This window comes from Tympanuchus pallidicinctus, unplaced genomic scaffold, assembly GCF_026119805.1.
Source record: "Tympanuchus pallidicinctus isolate F22 unplaced genomic scaffold, pur_lepc_1.0 scaffold9, whole genome shotgun sequence".
Classification (NCBI taxonomy): Eukaryota; Metazoa; Chordata; class Aves; order Galliformes; family Phasianidae; genus Tympanuchus; species Tympanuchus pallidicinctus.
The window spans coordinates 22,036,431-22,056,819 of record NW_026294813.1 but is presented as its reverse complement, the minus strand read 5'-3'; the positions used below and the strand labels follow the sequence as shown (position 1 = coordinate 22,056,819).

At 42.7% G+C, this 20,389-nt stretch overlaps 1 protein-coding gene across 4 annotated transcripts in view; it reads left to right on the top strand.

Moving 5' to 3' along the window:
• Nucleotides 1–1,258: 1,258 nt before the first annotated feature.
• Nucleotides 1,259–20,389, top strand: part of ST8SIA5 (ST8 alpha-N-acetyl-neuraminide alpha-2,8-sialyltransferase 5) — a 60,239-nt gene continuing 41,108 nt past the window's right edge. For 2 of the 4 annotated variants that reach the window (XM_052670290.1, XM_052670287.1), the window contains exon 1: nucleotides 9,567–9,703. The gene's annotated coding sequence lies outside the window, so the exon portion shown is untranslated. Of the gene's footprint in view, nucleotides 1,350–6,232; nucleotides 6,316–9,566; nucleotides 9,704–14,948; nucleotides 15,096–20,389 lie in introns of those variants that run through there. The other 2 variants (XM_052670289.1, XM_052670288.1) reach the window with 2 other exon arrangements.

Sequence of the window (20,389 nt, the reverse complement as noted above, 5' to 3'; positions counted from 1 at the left end):
ATGGAGAATGGTGATGAGTGAGATCCCCCCAGCACTCTTTTGCTTCTTACTCAGTGATTTCAACAGTGGGTTCGAGTGCACCCTCAGCAAGTTTGCTAATGACACCAAGCTGTGTGGGGTGTGGCTGACACAGCAGCGGGATGGGGTGCCATCCAGAGGGACATTGAAAGGCTGACCAGTAGGTCCAGGTGAACTTCACAAGGTTTAACAAATCCAAGTGCAATGTCTGCACCTGGGTTGAGGCAATCCTCACTACCAACACAAACTAGGGGATGAAACCTGGACGTAACCCTGCCAAAAAAGACCTGAGAATACTGCTGGATGGCATGCTGGACAGGAGCCAACAATGTGCTTTCACAGCTCAGAAAACCAACAGTATCCTGAGCTGCACCAAAAGAAGGATGGCCAGCAGGGTGAGGGAGGTGATCCTACCTCTGCTATGTGCTGTGAGACCTCATCTGGAGCACTGCATCCAGATGGGGAGTGCTCAGTGCAGGAGAGACATGGAGCTGTTGGAGCATGTCCAGAGGAGGGCCATAAACATAATCCAGGGGATGGAACACCTCTCATATGAGCACAGGCTGAGAGCTGGGGCTGTGCAGCCTGGAGAAGAGAAGGCTGCAAGGTGACCTGATTGCAGCCTTCTAAAGGGGAGCTGCAGGAAAAGAAGGGGACAGAATTCAGCAGGGTCTGCAGTGATAGAACAAAGGGAAATGGCTTCCAGCTTGGAGAGATTAGGTTGGATATAAGGGCAAATATTTTTACAGTGAGGGGTGGTGAGGCACTGGCAGAGGTTGCCCAGTGACGTGGTTGATGCCCCATTCCTGGAGACCTTCAAGGCCAGGCTGGATCAGGCTCTGGGCAACCTGATGGAGCTGTGGTGTCCTTGTGCATTGCAGGGCAGTTGGCCTAGATGGCCTTCAGAGGTCCCATCCAACTCAAAGATTCTACGATTCACACACACATGCAGCCTTGTCCCAGCCCTCTAAGCAATGCATTTTGCTCCTGTGCTTATGATGGGTAGCTTCTAAGAGCCAGGGGAAAAATAACAGAAACGCACCTTTTTCCAGTGGAAAGATTTCCCCACAGGAAGTGCTGAACACAGCAGCACCCCCCCTCCCAGCAACCACGCACCTCGGTTACAACAACACAGCTCAGAGGATAAAACAAAATCCTCTCACAGCTGCCCGAGCCCGCGGTTTGCACTCAGTACCGCCTCCAGCCGCTCGACCAGCCCCGGTGCAGCAGGAGAGCGGAGGCTCGAACAGCGCCACGCCGCTTCCAAGATGGCGGCCCATCATCCACCCTCAACTCGAGCGCGGGAAGGACGGCGCCGCCTCAGCGCTGCGGTACGTGGGGGGAGGGGCAGGAGAAGGGAAGGCTGCATGGCGGCGGGCACGAGCACGGTCCCTTCTCGCCGTGCCTGACGAGACGGCGGCCCCGAGGGGCGCGGGGCGGGGCTGAATGCGTCCGGCTTAACCGATAGCCCCACGGCTGCGAGAGGCAGCCGACCTGTTCGCTCGTCCTCTCACAGCTCCGGCGGGACGTTAGGTGGAGCCCTGCGCTCGCACAGCCAGTAGCGATTGGGCCACGGGAGTGGCTTTAAACTAAAAAGGGGGAAATTTAGGTCAGGTATCGGGAAGAAATTCTTTATTCAGAGGGCGGTGAGGCCCTGGCACAGGCTGCACAGAAAGGCTGGTGTTGCCCCATCCCTGCAGACAGCCGAGGTCGGGCTGGATGGGCTCTAAGCACTGCTGCAGCTGCGGATGTCCCTGTGCACTGCAGGGAGTGCGACCTGATGGCCTTTAGGGGTCCCTTCCCACTCAAACAGTTCTGTGGTTCAGTGATGAGTTGTCCCGTATTCCTCAGAGTGGTGCTGTAGCAAGGGAGAACTTCCTCAAGGCTGAACAAAGCCAGCTCACCCAGCCTTTCCTCACAGGGGAGATCTTCCAGGCCCTTCATCACCTTTGTGGCCCTAACTTTGTGTGAGCTCCCTTAACCCACCTGCAGAACTGGGGAATGCTGGTGTGCAATGCCTTAGGCAGGCAAATTGTGCTCTTCGTGCACTTCTCTGCTATCTGAAGACCTGATTGCTGGTTACGAAACAGGCTTTTCTTCTGCTTGCATACACATACGGGAATGAAATGTTGTTTCTGCATTGGGTATTGAGGTGGACTATTGATCTAAAGAAGTAGAACATAATATGTTTGTATTCTGTAACTTGTCCTTAGGAGTAGCTGACGTGAAAGGAAGAAATATCATATACATATTAATAACGTATTTTAGAAACATAATTACTGAGCTATGTGATACATTCTTTCTCACAAAGTTGTGATAGATTTTTAAATGTTTAAAACAATGTAGGTATAGCATTCTGATCTAGAAAACCTATTGTAAGATTGTTCCTTAGGCCAGAGAAAGTGAAATACATTTAACAAGCTTTCAAGGAGCCAGGGCCTTTACACAAAGCAGAACTGTTCTGCTCTGTGGGAATGTTAGGACGCTATAGCAGGCCCCAAGATACTCCACTCTATCCTCCTTCCAAGCTTATCTCTATGCAAGGACAGACATGACCAGAACAATGACCCAGGGTAAAGGCCACAAATGCTAGGGAGGGGTAATTAAACAATTTACAAGTTAGGTTTATGTTTATGTTGTGAAGTAGGCATCTCCAAAAGTTATGACCAGATGTTTGTTAAGAAAGCAATGGTTAGAAGGCAATTAACCAATGAAGATATTTGTGTTTGGGTGGCAAGGAATTGTGTTTACTTGGTATTTGTATGACTAGTGAAGCGTCGCAGAAGAGTGTGAACCTGCAGTACTCAGCCAGTGAGGAGCCAGGGGAGAAAGAGATAAGCATTGGGCAATGGGGGATAAAAGATGGAACACTGTTTTCTATGCATGCTCCTGCTTGCAGGAGGCCTGCCATTGCAATTGCAAATAAAATTTGATTTCTTAGAGATTTTGTCCTGGAAAATTATTTGGTTATTTCCTACACACACATACATGTGATTTTAGAACTATTTTGCATGGTTCATGCACGCCCACAATCCTATCAATGTAATTCAATGTAATTTACTTCTTTTTTTTTTTTTTTTTCCCCACATTTGAATTTATACCAGTCTGTGCAGGAAAACAAATCTTTTGTAAATGTTGGATAGTTTCCAGATTAACAGACTCCCTGGTAAAAAAGAAAAAAAAGAAAATAAAAACAGAAACCCCTGGTGCTTGCTGTGAGCTTCTTGTGCTCTACGAGACCTCCACTCCATTTAGAAAATACAGCTCTTAAGCAATGCATCTTTCACCCTTCGTGCTTCCTGCAAGATTATTTTCACAGGTGCTCATTGGCTTCTCTTCCTGATTTTGTTTGTCTGTCTGTCTGTCTGCCTATCTAAACTGGGAGCACAACCTTCTTGCATACCTTTGGAGCAATGACTCTCCTCTTTCTTTCCTCCGCAGTGTCATCCTCAGCTGTGGTCAATGTCGTACTAATTCTTTCGGAGTTATAACATAGCTCAGTGGTGGCAATTCATTACTGTCACTACATAGCTTCCACTCCTTTGTTGGCATGGATCTTAAGAGTTCCAGGTGTGTCTGAGGAGCTCATGTCTGCCTTCACCTGCATATGTATAGGATTTTCCCTGGAAAGGTTCAAATCCATTACCAACTCTTGGGGTTTTCTAGGCTATCGCTGCTGTTAAAAGTAAAGGCTTGATTAATTTGTTGCCGTCTCTTTTTGTATTTTGTTCCTTCTGATCTCTGCAGTCTATGTTTCTGAAGACTCGACTATCCCACAAAACTTAATTTCACACTGAAATCCAGGCAATCAAAGGGCATAATGGTATATATAAGCTGCAAGTGACTTTTGTTTTCCTCATAGGCTCTTGCTTAACAGAAGGCAGCTTTTCTTTTAAAACTCTTCATCAGAAAGCTGAAGAGTTTCATTTGCTATTTTATGAAATTACACATTGGCTGTAGTGAGGTAATCCTTCAGATTTTGCCTGCTCTTCAGAAAGGCTGGAATCCATCTCACTAAACATCAGACATCTAGCAGACATCTACACTGAACCCTTGCTTAGCAGTGCAGAGACAGGCACTTCAGGAAGGCATTTCGCTCTGCTATTTGCCTGTGATTGGTTGTGACTGAATGACAGTAGAATATGCCACATGGTATCATCTCTTCTCCTTCACTAGGTGGTTTGCAAGAATATCTGGCTCTGATACTAACGCGGAAAAGCAGCTCAAAAGATTTTCAAGACTGCTGTCTCTGCGTTGTATTTATTCTTTTCACCTCAAATTGGTGAGCTTTCTGCTGTGCTTGGTTTGAAATTGTTTGGGCCCAAGTGGCTGTTCTTGAAAACACCAGCGATAAAGATGAAAATCTTGAAAAGACTGATATTTGTAAATTTGAAATGAGTTGGGATTGTGCTGGTAAAACACACTATCTTGTCTACACATGCCCAGTGAACTGGGTCAACTTGCTTAGAATTGAGGGTTGGTCTCTTAAATGAGGCACCCAACGTGGTTTGGGAAATGAGTGAAAGGCTTTGTAAGATTACATCATCTCTGCCACCGTGTCCGTGCTTGTGAAAGAAATTAATGATTATACCCTTTTGCTATCATTTCTTACAATTATGCAATTACAGTTAATACTTCTTACAATTTAATATCATATTTATAGTGATGATACTGTATCATAGAATGGTTTGAGTTGGAAGGGACCCTTAAAGGCCATCAAGTCCCATTCCCTGCAGTGCACAGGGGCACCCACAGCTCCGGCAGTGCTCAGAGCCCATCCAGACTGACCTTGGGATCACCAGGAATGGGGCATCCACCTCTCTGGATAGTGTTAAGCTGTATTATTAAATATAGTGATACGCATGTAGACGTTTTATCATTGATACATTTTATCAAATAATCAAGAAAATTTGTTTGTGTTCGTTCTACTCTGTATATCAATGAAAAGGGAAGGGTGGGTGCAATGAATGAAATGTTTATCTGCTTCAGGAAGAATGCAGGCAGATTTTCTACAGTGAAGTAACTGAGAGCAAACAGTGCGTTGGTAACTTTTCTGCACTGAGAAGGTCGCATCTGTTTCTCTGGGAGCAGAGTTATGTTTTGTAATTGATTGAAAAGAATGGCATAGGCCAAGGGATGACGCAGAAGGTTTGCCCTGAGCAGAGCCAGCGTGGAAGTAAACACAGTTTGAAGAGGCTTACCAGGAAAGCAATTCTGGTGAACCCTTTGCTTAAAAGGCTTGAAGTCTCTGAAGTATCTCTCCATCTTTATTACTCAGGAAGAGAGCAGGATGAAGAGTGAATGCTCTAATTGAGCCAGATGTTACATCCAGCTTCCTGCTTTGCTAAAGGCATAATTTTCAAACAGAAATGATTCAAGCTACTTGAGGAGGCAAAAAGCATCACATCCACAAAAACAACACTGTTAAGATCTTCTGTATGTAAGTGACAGTAGGATGGTTATGAGAGTTCTGGGTAGTCATTCACTCTTCCAGGAACTCCCAACATTTCTGACCTCACCAGGAGCAGTCGTAAGCAGCTTATGCAGTAATGACAAATGTGAGAAATGTTAAAAGAAATCACTATAGTCACAGGAAAAAAAAAGGTCTGTTGTGGAGCTGAAGTTGGCTTGTGGTCAGTATTTTTCATTTTAGGAGCAGAATGATAGATTTTATAACACCTCCTTTCCACTGAGAACTGAAAAGTAAAATGTGAACTCTTTCTAGTGTCTCTGATGTAACTGTGAGACATCAAATTGCTGCAGATCAGACAAATTTGTCAGTGTTTCATAAGGCAAAAAAGTAGAATCCCAGCCATTCTGTCATGTTTTTATTTGGTTGTAATGCTGACAGGTCCATGGACTTGTTTTCTTTGTTAGTGGGAACAGTTAGGCACTTTTTATTTATGCTTTTATTTTTAATACTTGTCCTGTATCTTTTTGCAACTGAACAATCCTTTCAAGTGGGGAAATTGCATTAAGATGAGAAAAAAGGAAAAGGAAGGATTTCTCTTGGTGGCATTGCCATATGTCTTTCCAGGTGGAAGTACAACAGGGCACAGCAAGGCAGGGATTGTCAAGGGGACCCTGTTATGCGTGGCTCCTGGAAGACATATGGTACAGCAGTGTTCCAGCTCTGACTGTGAATTTTTCTTCTTGTGTTCTCTGGTAAATAGAATAATTCCAATGTATGCTCCAATTTTCTGTTTGTGCTTAGGGACAAAGTGCTTCTTCATCACCTGAACTGCCTTCTGAATCAGGACCTACCCCAGAGAGAACCTTGGAAGAAACACACTGCAGGTATGAAGTACTTCTTGAATAACTGTCTGAACCACCTTTATTGTGTAGAAGAGGTTGCAAAGGCTTGGGCTACTGGACGCTTTAGGATACTGCATTTCCAGAAGAAGGAATCTCTCTCCATCTCAAAGTGGTAGCTGCTCTGAAGAAAAGTCATGCTGGTTCTCCGCCAGTTCTTGTGCCCTCGCAGTAATGCTAAGCTGCAGTTGGTTTGGTATCAGAGCTTCCTTCTGATCTCTGGAGGGAACTGCATGGAGAATACCACATTCAGAATATATTATTTAGCTTTCTCAGTGTGTTCTTCAGGGCATTGTGCTGTAGGAGTGTTAACAGAACCCAAGTTCTACCTGCTCTGTTGTGTTTGGTCATGCATGTTTGGGACAATACAGAGAGCTTCACATTTCCCAGGCCCTCATTTCATATAATTATAGAGTTTGTAGCTTTTGAGAAAAAGGACATAAATCTGTGGCGCTTGGTAGTTTTGAATCAAGAAGATCATGCAGGGAAATTTGTCTGTAATCATGAGCTGCTCAATGACTGCTTCTGTTCTGAAGCTGGAGGGGGCCTTATGTCTGCTAAAACATATCATTATTGCCTCTAGAGCTATTATCTCTAACATAACCGTGGGTACAGAATCGCTGAATCACAGAATGGCTGAGGTTGGAAAAGACCTTAGAGATCATCAAGTCCAACCACAACTTAACCATACTACCCTAACAACCCTCTACTAGATCATGTCCCTGAGCACCGTTTGCACTGTCCAGTCCTTTTTGAAAGTCCTCTTAGACTTACAGCACTGAAGGTGTTTGTACGTTGCAGCCTTCCTGCTCGGTGGCGTCTGAATGGTTAGCAATCTCAAGCTGTGCTTTCCTGTCACTGTGGCAGAAGGGACAAATGCATGGGTGCAGAGCTGAGATACAGACTTGTCCACGATGTTCCTGAGCTGCATCTCTTTCTTTTCTTTTTTTTTTTTTTTTCCTTCACCTCATTTATTGCATGTTTTCCCTTTTTTACCTTACTTATTTTCTGTTTTTACGGAAGCTGTAAGTGCAGAGAAAGTCACACACAGTACATGCAAAATAAATACTGCAGATATTGCAGTAGAATCTGGGTTGTGCATCCAGGCAGTACCTTGTGAGCATCATCCTGATGTGAGCTGGCATGCAGCGCATTTGGCAGATTACCTACCCTGCTGATACCTGCAAGTACTGGTTGAGTGAGCAGGGCATCATCATCGTTGTGATTTATGATGCATAAAATACTCCTTACTTCATAGATGTTAAGCAGAGCAAAGTTGACCACGTTTATAGGAATGTCATTTGTGACATTAATTGTAAAATGGCAGCTTCACCTTGTTCTCCTTGCAAGAGCACATGAACTGAGTGTGTAATTCTGTTGAATTTTGCCTTTTTATTTTTTATCTGTGGGCAGAGTACTGCTTCACAACCAGAACAAAAGAAGGCATCATCATCACAGTTTTCTAGCAGCAACACTATGATAGTGACAACAGGACAACAGTGTCCCTTGGGAGTAGTAGAATCTCATATTGTCCACACACATGCACCACATCTCCTTATAGCCCATAAAGCACTTCTACACTATTCTCAACATTGATGTCTTTTAAATTTCTTTACTTCTCTGTGAGCCAGCTCTCTGTGAATATTCTTGAGATATTGAGTGTGAACTTCTTGTTTCTTCTTGATCTCTGCCTGATGAAAAAAACGTTCTCTGAGAGGGAACACAGAATTCTGGAAAAATCAGAAATGTCACCTTAAGGATTATATGATCCTTTCTACCCATTTCCTGCTGCCCCTCTGTTACCTGGTGACGGTGGAAATGGAAGGATAAAGTCATATTTCTTAAAGTGTAGACACAATAAGGAGGGAAAGGAAATGTAAGTAGCAAACCTTTATGGTTCTGCCCACCCCCCCCCCCAAAAAAAAAAAAAAACCAACAAAAAAAATTCTTCCATGATATGTATTTTGAGAACATTCCCATAAGCTGTAGAATTCTCAGATGAGTTTATTGTGGGGCCTGGGATATTGGGAGCTCCTTTCATCCACTCACTGCTCTTCATCAAATGCATGCTTGGGGCAGCAAAGAAATGTTTTTATCCCTCCAATTTCCTTTTCTCTGTGGGATTCCGATAAACATATCTGGTGTGAAAAATTCAATCTACTGGTAGAAATGTTGGAGTATGGTAGAGGTAATTAATCCTTCTGAGAGCCCTTATTTGGCGGCAGAGTGAGTGGGGAATGTACTTGTGAAGTGAGAATGTCAGATAAACTGACAGATAAGCTCTGACAGAATTATAGGGGCTGCAAATCATAATAGGGATGGAGAAGTCCTGCAATGGATCTTCTTACCTGTTGTCTTATCTTCAAGGCTTGTGCATTTATTCAGCTTTAGAACTTCAGAGATGATTGGAGGTGTGAGATGTGATGCAGCGTTGATGAGGCAGGGACAGTGCTTCAAATGTCACCAATAGTCAGTTGTTTTTCAGCCTTACTGCCTGGAGATCTACCTGGAGGCTTTTAGCAGGAGCAGAAAGCTGTGCTGTGCTGTGTTAGACAAACAGGAGCAGGCAGTGCTGCCCTCAATTAACTATTAATTCAGCAGTCCGAATTCTGCATATTTCACCTGCTTTGTTATGCCTATACTCATGTGAATGGCTCCAGATAGTCAGTGCTTGAGTCAAGTTACTCGTGAGAAAGCTTGCAGGATCAATTGTTAGATTAAGTGTTCAACTCCAAATTTTGCAGGAAGGAGCTGTTCTTTTTTTTTCTTTTTTTTTCCCCTTCTTTTCCTTTCCTTTTTTTCCTACCTATAAAAATTATATTTTTTGAGAACTTTAGAGTTAGAATTTTGTTCACATTTCATGACAAATTTTCCTTTTCAAAGACAGATTAAATACTTATTACTTTTAGCTTAATATTAAAATTTCTCCTTGGAAATTGACTCTGGGGGATTTCCAATCCGTTAAAGCAACCAGAGGAGCTGTTTCCAACGAAGACAAAGATTTAGTGCAAGGAAGAGGCTTCCCTCAATACAAAAAGCTGATTTTTTGTCACATCAGACATAAATGCTGCAAAAGAAATTGGATATAGAGCGCAGAGTGAATAAAAAAACCCAAAATGCTCGAGATGAAGCAGGGGGTGGGTTCCCTGGGCTGGGCTGGGCTGAAACTTGACATCAGGAGGCTGAAACCTAGCATTGGTGGAAGCTACTGTGATGCAGAGGTGAGGGCTGGATCTAGGATGGTGCTCAGAGGAGGTGGGAGAGGGGAACAGCAGCGGCTCAAAGCTGAGAACGAGTCCACGATTAACAGGAGAGAAACAGAGAGAAAAGGAACGCTGGCATAATAGGAGAGCAGCCACAGCACGTGCAGCAGGTAAATAAATAGTCTCAGTATAAATAAGGGGAAGTCAGATTGGAAAGCGTTTGGCTGCTGCTGTCCTGGATTTATTGCTGCTTGTGTTTGCTGTTTGGCGACAGCACAGTTCTGATTTGTCTGTGCAAAACTTTAGAGAAAATTTGTCTATGTGGTGAACTATGCTAGGGGCTTTGTTTAAAAAAAAAGCCAACTTCAAACAAAAAAAATAGTTTTCAAATGGTGGGTTGTTTTGTTTTGTTTTGTTTTGTTTTGTTTTTTTAAAGTAAAATACGTTTCTATACTAGAAAACAATTTAGAGGTGAGGGCCTCTGGGAGATGTGTGCATGCTATGGAGGAGCAAAAATGACTGGCAGTTGGATACTGAGCTTCATGTAAATTCAGTTTTGTCCTTTAGATGTGCTCTGAGCTGTTAACATCTGCACTGAACACAGTAGCCAAAAGTTTTTGAGTATCTCACTAATAATAGTTCAGTATGCTAGGAGAATGGTGTGAAATTATAGAAGTAGAAAATGAAGAGAGTTCATAATGGGAACTGGCTGTGTGCAGAAGTTGCACAGATAGCAGTCAAATTAAGTCCTACTAAATCCGACTCAGGTGTGATTTGTCTCAACTCGACTCCTGGAGGGCTGCAGGGTGTTTTTGTGCTTGATAGCGCTGGAGCACTTTGCAGATGATGCCAAGTTAATCCAATCAGTTGTTCTCTGAGCATGAGTGTCACGGATGAGCAATTGGGGCAGTGCTGGGGCTGCAGGTCATACAGAACCCAATTCCAATAAATTGTGTAAATGCTCCAGTGTGTGGGAGGGAATAGGAGAAGAGATGAAGCTATATTTTAGCGTGACCTTATAAATGTAATCCTACTCTGCCCTTGCAGAATGAAATTTGAGGTCCTATTTCCTGTTTCTATGCAAATCTGTTGTGTAGGTTCTAGTATCAGCTTCAGCTAGCTGAGAGATTACAGTAATGAATGTTTCTGCCACATCCAGGAGGCTGCTGGCTTTCTGACATTGCTTGCTGTTATTGCAGGCACAGTTTTAAATACTGATGGAAAGCCACAGGGAAGAGAAGAAAGTAGATGCTATGCTTTGAAGAAATAATGGGCCTGGACTTCTCAGCTAAACCTCAACAAATGAAATGTTTGTCTTTGCACTTGTTTCATGAGCAAAAAAAGAATAGTGAGGTGTTCCTGTGGGAGCACAGAAGCCACACACACAGCTCCAGGAGTTACAGTTAATTGTTCTACAGAGGGATAATGCAGCATCAGTGTCCCACTGCAGCTTCATTTAAAGCAGTAAATGACTGCAGCTTTTGAAAGACCCAAGGTGTTTAAAGGCTATGGGTGTTTTTGGCCATCATTGTTGTCTTCCTCCAGACTTAAACTGTTACAAGGTGTGCAAAGAGAACATCTGCTTTTGCAGCGTGATTTTATTCTTGGCTCTTATTTTTGCCTACTTACTGTAATGTTAACTTGTTCTTAGAAGCCTGCTTCATACCTCAGGCACAAAGATTATGCTTCCAAGATACTAAAAAACAACAGTGTTTCCTATCAGTGGAAGTGAGAAAACTGGAGGAATCAGAATTTGCCTTTGCTCTTTACCCTGTAGGCATGATTTACTCCAGAAAATACCAGGAGCCATATATGAATGAAAGGACAACTGTAAGTTGTAAATCTACCAGCTTTTGGAGCTGCAGTCCAGCTGCCCTGAGATTTGCTGTACAGCATTGGTTCCTGAGACAGTACTGCTGTAATTTACTCAGAACAGCCCCTTCCTATTGAATTCTGGGAATTTTACTCAGAATCTTGCTAACCCGTTACCCATAGCACCTTTTCATGCCAGGTTTTACTTAAAAAGCAATTTGTAATTTCCTGGGTCTTGCAGGAAGAACATGGACCCACGTTCTTAGTTCTCTTTTCCAAGAACTGAAGTGCAACCTGACCCTGCTGTCTTTATGTTTTAATGCAGCACTTCTGCATTCTTAGCTGCTTATGTCATTCTAACAAAATGCCTCTTTTTGGACTAAGCACTGGGCAAATCATCAGTCCTGGCTTGTGAGCTCAGTTATATATAACCTGACTCAAGATTTGAGCAGGAAATAGCTGCTGGTCTGTTTTTGGCATGTAGGTTCTGTGCTCTGTTAGCAGTTCTCTTTGGCTGCTGATTTTGTCAATACCTTGTGACACGGAAAAATTGTGTGTGATGATCTTGGTTGGTTTGTTGAATCTTCCTTGTGATCTTGGCATGCTTTCAGCGTTTTGTTATTCCTAAACTATCAGCTGTTATCACTTTTTTTTTTTTTTTTTTAGATCAGTTTCTTATTTTTCAATCAAACTTACTTTGTAGTTAGTTTTGGTCTTTAATTACTTCTAATATTTGAATTCAAATATATATTTCAGTATTCTAGTAATTAACTTCTATCTATCTATCAGTATTCAATTCTTGCTCGAGTTATGCTTTTTTTTTGACATTTCTAGGGTGCAACAGTCTGTTCTAAGAAGAAAAGCAAGTGATCTTCAGTTTTAGTGGATGTCATTGTTTATATTTACTTGTTTAAAGACAACCACATGCACGTAAAGGACCTCCAGTTCAATGGAGATGTAACTTCTGGAAATGTGACTATAGCCAAGAGATATTTTTTAGCATGAAGTACTTCCTAACCCTGCAACTGAAATGAATACACTTTCCAGTTCACAGCTAATAAAAATACTAGTATCAGAAAGCAGACTCAAATTCCTGTAGGCATCTGTTACCTCTTTTAGACACCTATTCCCTCTATACTGTAGACATCTATTTCCTCCACAACGTGTTCTGTAGAAAGTGTTTATGCTTGGACACAGAGTCTTGCTATATTATCTGTGTCAATAAATCCCCAAACTTCAGCGTCCCGTACTTTGGAAAAATTACTTACAAAAGCAGAAATATTGTTTTTTGCAAAACACTTTGAGCTCTGCAAAGCTCCTAGCAGTACTGCTTCTAATATGGTCATATCTCTTTAAAGCTAGAACAGAACGAGAAATAATTAGATAAATTAGTCCCATGTGCAGTGCTTTTCATTTTGCAAGGAGAAAAATGGATTGAGATGGGAGTGAAAGCAAATTGCTGGTGTTTTAAACTTTAAGATTCATTAAGTTTTCTGGGACACTTTAATTATTTCTTACGTTATCTTTTTTTTGCTATTGATTGATTTTTGGCAGCGCTGCAGGTAGATAAGACAGGGAAGACAATCCACTCTGACACATTACTAAAGTTTTGTCAAATTTCAGGTTACATATCTATATGTGAACTTCTTGAAACATTCATACAACCTCAATCCCAGCTGAGCTGAGGAATCACCCAGTGGAAGCTGAGTAGATGTGTCAGTTTGATCCTAGTTTCCATTTTGTACTCAGAGTGTTGGCCAGTATTGATGCTACTGGTTTGTTCCTCTGTGCTCAGCATTAATTGCATGACACTTCTTCAGCTTGGTACCTCTCCTTTCCTGCTGTAGACTATGAAGTTTTAAACACTGAGAATAAAATGAAAGGATCCTATTTTACTTTTTTCCTCTCCCTACCAGTAATAGCTGGAATATTTTTTGAAAGTTGAATGAAATGAAAACAGAACAGGAAGGAAGGAAGGCATTTGGATGGATGATGCCATCATCTGCACTCTGGTTTTAAACCCTGTTAGGTGTTGCGTAAGTTGCTGGGCCAAGATTACTTTGTGTGTCTTGAGCAAAGCACTGTTTCTGGATGCCGTAGCTTGGGGACAGAGCTTTCTCCAGATGAACCTCTGCTGAGGGCATCAAGCCTTATTGAAAAAGAGGTCATTTGAATAATGAACTTTAGGATATACCCACATTTTTTTTGCATTTTTTATTCATAAAGCTATTTGATACTGTGGATTGTTATTTGCACTTAAGGTAGTTGAGTGAATGGACACTGTGTTACTATTCTGTGTTAAGAATTATCCATATAAAGAAGAAGCAGGGATGGTATTACCCTTGTTCTGTGTGTGGGATGTTCATTTGTTCCCAGGGAAACGATTAAGGCAGCATTTGAAGAGTACAAATGAGAAAACATGTTCAAGCAGAGCTGCAGGCAGAATCTTATAAAAGAGTGAGTAAACCTTTGCATTAACCAGATCCGAGGTGGAGGTTTCCACCAGTGAATGAAGACCTAGGAAGAGATCTTAAAAGTATACAGAATATTAAATGACACAGAGTGATATTAGGGATGTGTTGTCGTGTTTTCAGCCTGCATAATACTTTAATCCTCAGACCTACTGTCCTACAGTCATCTGTAATTAATCAGGAATGAAATGCTCAGTTCAATTCCATTTTTTCATATCAAATTTGGCTCCCAACCACATTGCCTTCCTATGTATCAGTAAAGGTTGTATTCAGTATGTGATTCGGATCTTCTCCTGACTGCAGGCCTTATAAAAAATTGTATTTGACTTAAAAAGTGAGACTTGCTGCAAGCTGTTTGATTTTCCCTCTGGACATTCACTAGCCTTTAATAAGAAAGTGAATTTTTAAGTGTTTTAAAATATGTTTCTAGTGTGTTCTTAGGAGATTTGGGCAGAGCTGAGTCACTATTCCTATCCCAGCCCTGTGCTGGAGCCAATCTGTAGGACGTGTGGTTCTGTGTTCTTGTGCCTCTGACTCCTACATCACCTTCCTGGCTCCCTCAGCTTTCCTTGTGCAAAGCAAGAGGCATCAGCAGGGGCTTCTCCTGCAGGACAGCAGGCAGTGATACACTGAGATCGGTAGACTCTTGCTTTTCTCTTTCTGGCTTAGTCCAATTTTTGTTTTTCTTGCACAGAATAGCAAACTTTCCTGACTCATACCTTCTGATATGAGACCTGAGCAGTGGTTAAAGTCAGTGGCTTTGGGCTGCTGTGTGAGGTCCTTTCAAATCAGTCAGTGATTGTGTCTGTTATCTCTGCTGAGAAAGGAATAATAACCTTAATTCACTTAATATCACTTAATAACCTGTGATAACCGTAAGTGCTATTTCATTTATTATTAGAGATCTTTGCTTTGTGAAGATTTGTTCCTTTTCAGTCCACGGCCCTATGCTTTAGTAAATAAAATACACACCTTGTTAGCTTATAGTCATTTTGAGAACTGAAGGTTATTGTTTTGTCTAAATCTCACTCTGTAAGCTATAGAGGAATGTGTGCCCTTCAGGATGACCTTGTGTGGTAGGAGCAAAAAAGAAAGCAGTCAGATGCCATTAGCAGCCTTTTGTGGGTGTAGCAGCCAGCAAAATCTGAGAGAGATGCCTGGGGCTTTGTAGTATTGCTATTGCATTTTTGCACATCTCTGTTCAAGAGCAGCCACGCCATATCCAGCAGAGCCCAGCTCAGCTATGTCATTATGCTCGTCCCTCTCCACAGCTTTCCAGGTAAGGTGAATAGGCTCTTGTCTGCCAAGAATTCGTACTTCTCACCCCCGCTTCTCCTTCTTTCCTTCCAAGTGTCCCCTCTCCTGGTTTCTGGAAGCAGCTGCTGGTGTGGTGTGTCTGAGTGAGGAAGATGATCCACTTGAAAACTAACCTTTACATTTTTTTTTCTGCTGGGTTTATTCTAAGCTGGATTACCTCTCTGGTATGAGCCACACATCTGTGCAAAAGCTAATGCCCTGAAGTCCAGGAGCTTTGCAGCAGCGTAGGCAGGTGGCTGGGAGCACGACGAGTTTGCTTTTTCTGCTGTTAGCTGCAGGTTGAAGTGCTTGGAATGCTCCAGTTTCATGCTGTCTTCAGACATTAAAACCTTTCTGTCCTAGCAGATGGTGAACATTTCCATAAAATATTCCAGTCTGAAACACCTTGTTGCACACTTTTGAAAATGTGATGTTTTCTTATTTAAGACCTCTTTGACCAGGTGCTATGCTTGTATTAGACAACTGTACAGAAGTAGGAGAGTCAAAAAGAAAAAAAAAAGAAAAGAAAAAAAAAAAGAGAAAAAAAGCAAAAAAAAGCCCCAAACTCTTTCCATACTCAAAATGGTATAATTTAGTCTCTTCCAGAGACGTGGATGCTGTGTTGCCCTGGGGTGATATGTGGCAGTAACAGTGCATGGACCAGGCTGTGGCTGCAGAAAATGTGCAGGGAGGAGAAGAAGCCCATGACAGCATCCCCAGGCTGTGAGGCAGAGGGCAGAGGAGAAGAGAGCTGTTGTACTTGGGATGTTCGACTTGTCAGAATTTGTTTAGTGAAAAAACAGAAACATTTCCCAAAGCTTCTTTGCTGATCTCTGGGCACATCTGTTGTACGTTCAGAAATGGAGCTAAAATAACACAGGGGAAAAATTAACTCCCTATTGTCAGGCATGGAGAAGGAGTGAAATCCACTTTTCAGCTATCAATTTTTAAGTGTGAAGGGAAAGATTCTGTCTCCCAGCATATCCCAGTAGTGCCTTTGTGGGGTTACCAGGGATGCTCTGAGGAGCAGTCTGGCCAGCTTTGGGAATACCACGATCCCAGCTCCGTGCCCATGGTACCAGCATAGCTCAGCTTTCACATGGGGTTGTCAGCAGGAGGAAAAAAAACAATTTTTTTTAGCAGCAGTAGATCCCAATTACTCCCCTCTCTTTCGTCACCAAGCTTCTGTAAAAGACGGAGCCCAAATAATGTCAGAACTTGTAGGGTTAGAGATATCAGCAGACCCTTTGAGAAGGTCAGGAGCAGGGATGGGAGCAGGGAAGACATAGCTGCATCCCTTGGAGCCAAGCAAAAATTCAAACTCTGAATTAAAAGTCTCCTGAGGAGAAATATCCCTCTTCTGTACTTGCTGCCAGTTCTCCTTGATTAATTGGGTGCTTTCCCCCACTCCATTCCTAGCGCATGTTTTTCCACCGGTGATCTCAGTCTTGTTAGAGATGATTCATTGCCTGCAAGAGCAGAACTGTTCCAAAAGTTGGAATATTCTGCCTTCAGAAATTCATAGATTTCTCACTGGAAATCCTTACATATATTTTTGAAGCATCAGCCCTACAAAGGTATTTGTTTTAAAGGCAATCAACGTATGTTGCCTTCTGCAATTAAAAAAAATAAGAATGGATTGGAATGGTTTTCTTTCTGTGGGTTTGTTGTAAGTTGTCCTCCTTGAATTCCTTAGGTTCAAAGCAGGTGATACAATGTACAGTGCACCTGTTCCCAATAGTTCCCCATCTCTAGAGAGGCAGCTGTAGCAGTAAGTCTTGCTCTGGGGAAAACAACATTTTGTAATGATTTCCCATCCCCCAGCCAGCTGGGATGGAGCTGAGGCAGCTGCAGTGCAGCTCCCATGGGAAACAGCACAGAGAAGTTCAATTAAAATAATTAGTTAATGCCTTTTTTATCTGGTGTGATCGCAAATGGAAAAAATAATAATAATAAAGCTTGAAATAACTCTTGTACACATTTGTCCCTTCTGGTACTGGATGCTTCCCAGCACTGCTCCGAGATCTCTCTGGGAGCTGAAGAGCTCTTGCTCAGTTTCTGTGCAGGGTACAGCCACCTCCCAGGTTAAGTTCCACAGCAACACCAACCAAAAAAAACCAATCTATATTGTTAATGCGGTGATTTAGATTCTGCTTCTGCCCTTGAAAATCAAGAATGCCTGCCATTATATTAAGCATGTACTGGTTTTGCTTCTGATTAAGCAGTAATGCAGAGTTTGCCTGGTGATTCAGCCTTATGGGGGAATGTACAAATAGAAAATACTGGGCCAAGTACGCCCTGTGGCACAAATCAGTGAAATCTGGCAGTTACCTTGTCATTAATTGCTTGTTGTTCCAGGCTTTTTCCACTAGCCTGCAGATGGTGCAGCAAGCAGAGATGTCTTTTGTGGGCATTTTAAGTGTTCACAGCAAACAAAGCAGTGTACCAGGAGCTGTGGCCACAGCAAGCTGTATTATTATTGCCATAGCAGAGTGGTGTTTGGTTCGCAGACAAATGAGATGACGAAAGGGTGAGGTGTAAGCTGAAAAACAGGGCAGGTTCTCTTCAGGATCTTTAGCTTCCCTGATTGCACTTTCTGATTTCAACCCTAGGTCTAACGATTCGAGCATGGGTATCTTTTGTATTCCTGTTGTTGTTCCCTGCCATCCCCGTGGAGGGATGTGGAGGTCAGGCAGTAGTGAAGTGGAAATAAGATGTTGGATAATTAGTGCTTCAGGTCAGACAGGCCGTTCCTGTCTTCCATTTCTTCATAAATGATTACAGAAGTGTAGCTGAGGCAATCTGGGGGAGCTCAGAGAATATTTTTGGACTGTTCGTCTGCAAGCTGTGAAGCTGTATGATGCTCTAAGCCTTTGCATGGGCCATCAGAGGAATCCTTGAATCACAGAATGGTTGGATTGAAAGGGACCTTGAAGATCACAGAACCATAGAATAGCTGGGTTGGAAGGAACCTTAGGGCCTCCCCAGTTCCAACCCTACCTTGAGCTGGTTTTCCCCATCAGCTCAAGCTGCCCAGAGGCCCATCCTTGGCCTTCGGCATTTTTAGTGAAGAGGCACCCACACTAGGCAGGATTCTTTCAGTTCTAGAAGTGCTATTTTAAAGTATCCATTTTTCTTTCCACTATTGTACGGTCTGGAAATGTACCTCCCCTTCTCTCCGACCCCCAAACCATTTTAGAATATTATGGGGAGGGAAGGAAGACTCCAAATCCCAGGTCTGCCATGTTGCCTTTGGACTGTGAAAGTAGGGTTAACACAGAAGTGCTGAGAAGGGTGAGCAGAGGGAGAGAGTCATGTGGACAGAATGCCGGCAGCAAAGCTGGCACATGTTGTTTCATTCGCATGAAAGTATGTTTTATTCATTTGCTGATGATCATCTTCAGTAGCTGTAAGAGAGAAAAAAAAAAAGAGGACAAGAACATTACTGGAAATCTTGATGAAATTCTGCAGCTTTGTCACCTTGCAGCAGCAGCTGGGTGTAGCAAAGGTGGGTTCCTGTGACAGTTTTGCTGGAATTAATACAGGCACTTTTGAATGGATTAAAGCTGTGAATGCCCTATCCCTGAAGGTGCCCAAGGTGAGGTTGAATGGGGCCATGGACCTGGATGGGCTCCAGGGTCCCTTCCAACTCGAGACATTCTAGGATTCTGTGATTTTTGCTTGTTTTTGACTTTTTTCCTTGTTTTTGAAACAAACATGCTAGGCCAAGGAATGCTGCAATTGCCAGCTCATGCTTGAGGGAGGAAATGCTGAGGAATACAGAGATGCTCTGTGCAAAGCAGATGGATTGTAAGGTGAGGGGATTAAATGGCAGATGACTCCACCATACCACGCTGAAGTCACAATTCCAGTGCCGAAAGCAGCTATGCTGCTTTCACACAGTGCTGCTTTGCCTTCCTAAGCCAGCTTGGGGATGTCAGCACTACAGCGTGGCTCTGCCTGAAATTGTGGAGGAACGTGGAGACGAGCACAGATCTCTTCCTAAGTAGCAAATGATGGTGAGGACTGCTATCCCATGGGATAAGGATGGCTTAGCTTATAGCCTGCTCTAGGACATGACAGCGGGATAACAAGAAAACTAGACAGGGGTTTAGTTTTCAGACAGCCTTTCCAATTTCTTTGGAATTTCTTTCCAATTTCAATTTCTTTGTTAAAGAGCAGACCGTAAGTTCAGTCAGTTTATAAAGGCACATCCTCCATAACCTCTCTGACTTTGCCACATCAGGAAAAAAAAGTGAAAATTTCAAGTAACTCTTGCCCACTAAGCAGACATTTTACGATTCTGACAGACAGGAACTCTCAGCACTGTTCTTGTTTGCCAGCTACTCTCATAAACTGTGAGGACCCCAAACATTTGCATATTATTTTTATTATCAGGGAAGGTCTTTCTTCATAAATTAATTGACTTTTGAACCCATGAACCCTTCCGTGTGAATCTGACACTGGTTCATCTTTTCAAGTGCAAAAAAGGAATTGTGATTTGGCAGTTCTTGTGTCATCCACATCTGTGAAATGCCATCCAATAATGTCACAAATCAAAAGATCCAAAAGACAGACATAATGTAAAAACATGCTAAAAAATATCAACTGCTTGATGCAGAATACTTTCTTTGGTTTAATATAACTAATACTGACTCATAACTTAAATTTAGATGCATCGAAGGATATTCTTGTAGACTGTGAGCCCAGCAGACACATGTCCAAGCCTCATCATTCTTCTTCACCCAGGGCCAAAGCCTTACTCACATGCTGCTGTTTGCTCATGTGGTTCCTACTTACTGTCATTTAAAAGAAATGAGAGATGCAGTACAGAGGATGCTGTACCAGAAGCAATTTGTTCCCAGCGAGACCTTTTTAGCTACACAGGATCATGAAATCATCAAAGTGCCAGGAGAACTTCTCAGAACTAAACTGCCCTATTGCTAAAATAAGCTTTAATTGATTGGGAATTGCAGTGAGCCTGACAATCTGTTCAATTCATTATTATTTTTCCTTTCAAGCTTCAATTCATATGTTCTAAAGTGACTGCATTGCTGTTCACACATACCTCCCTGCCCACGCTGCAGGCAAAGAAACCACCCACAGCCCTTGTAGCTCCAGTGGAGCTGCTGGGTATACCTGGAGGAAAGCAAAAACGCTGATTGAGAGTGAAGTTTAAATAAAGATGATGGGAGTGTTCTGTAAATCACTAAATGCCACGCTGTGCTTCCCTCCGCTTGGAGGAGAGATCTCCCGGGGACGTCTCTCCCTGTCAGA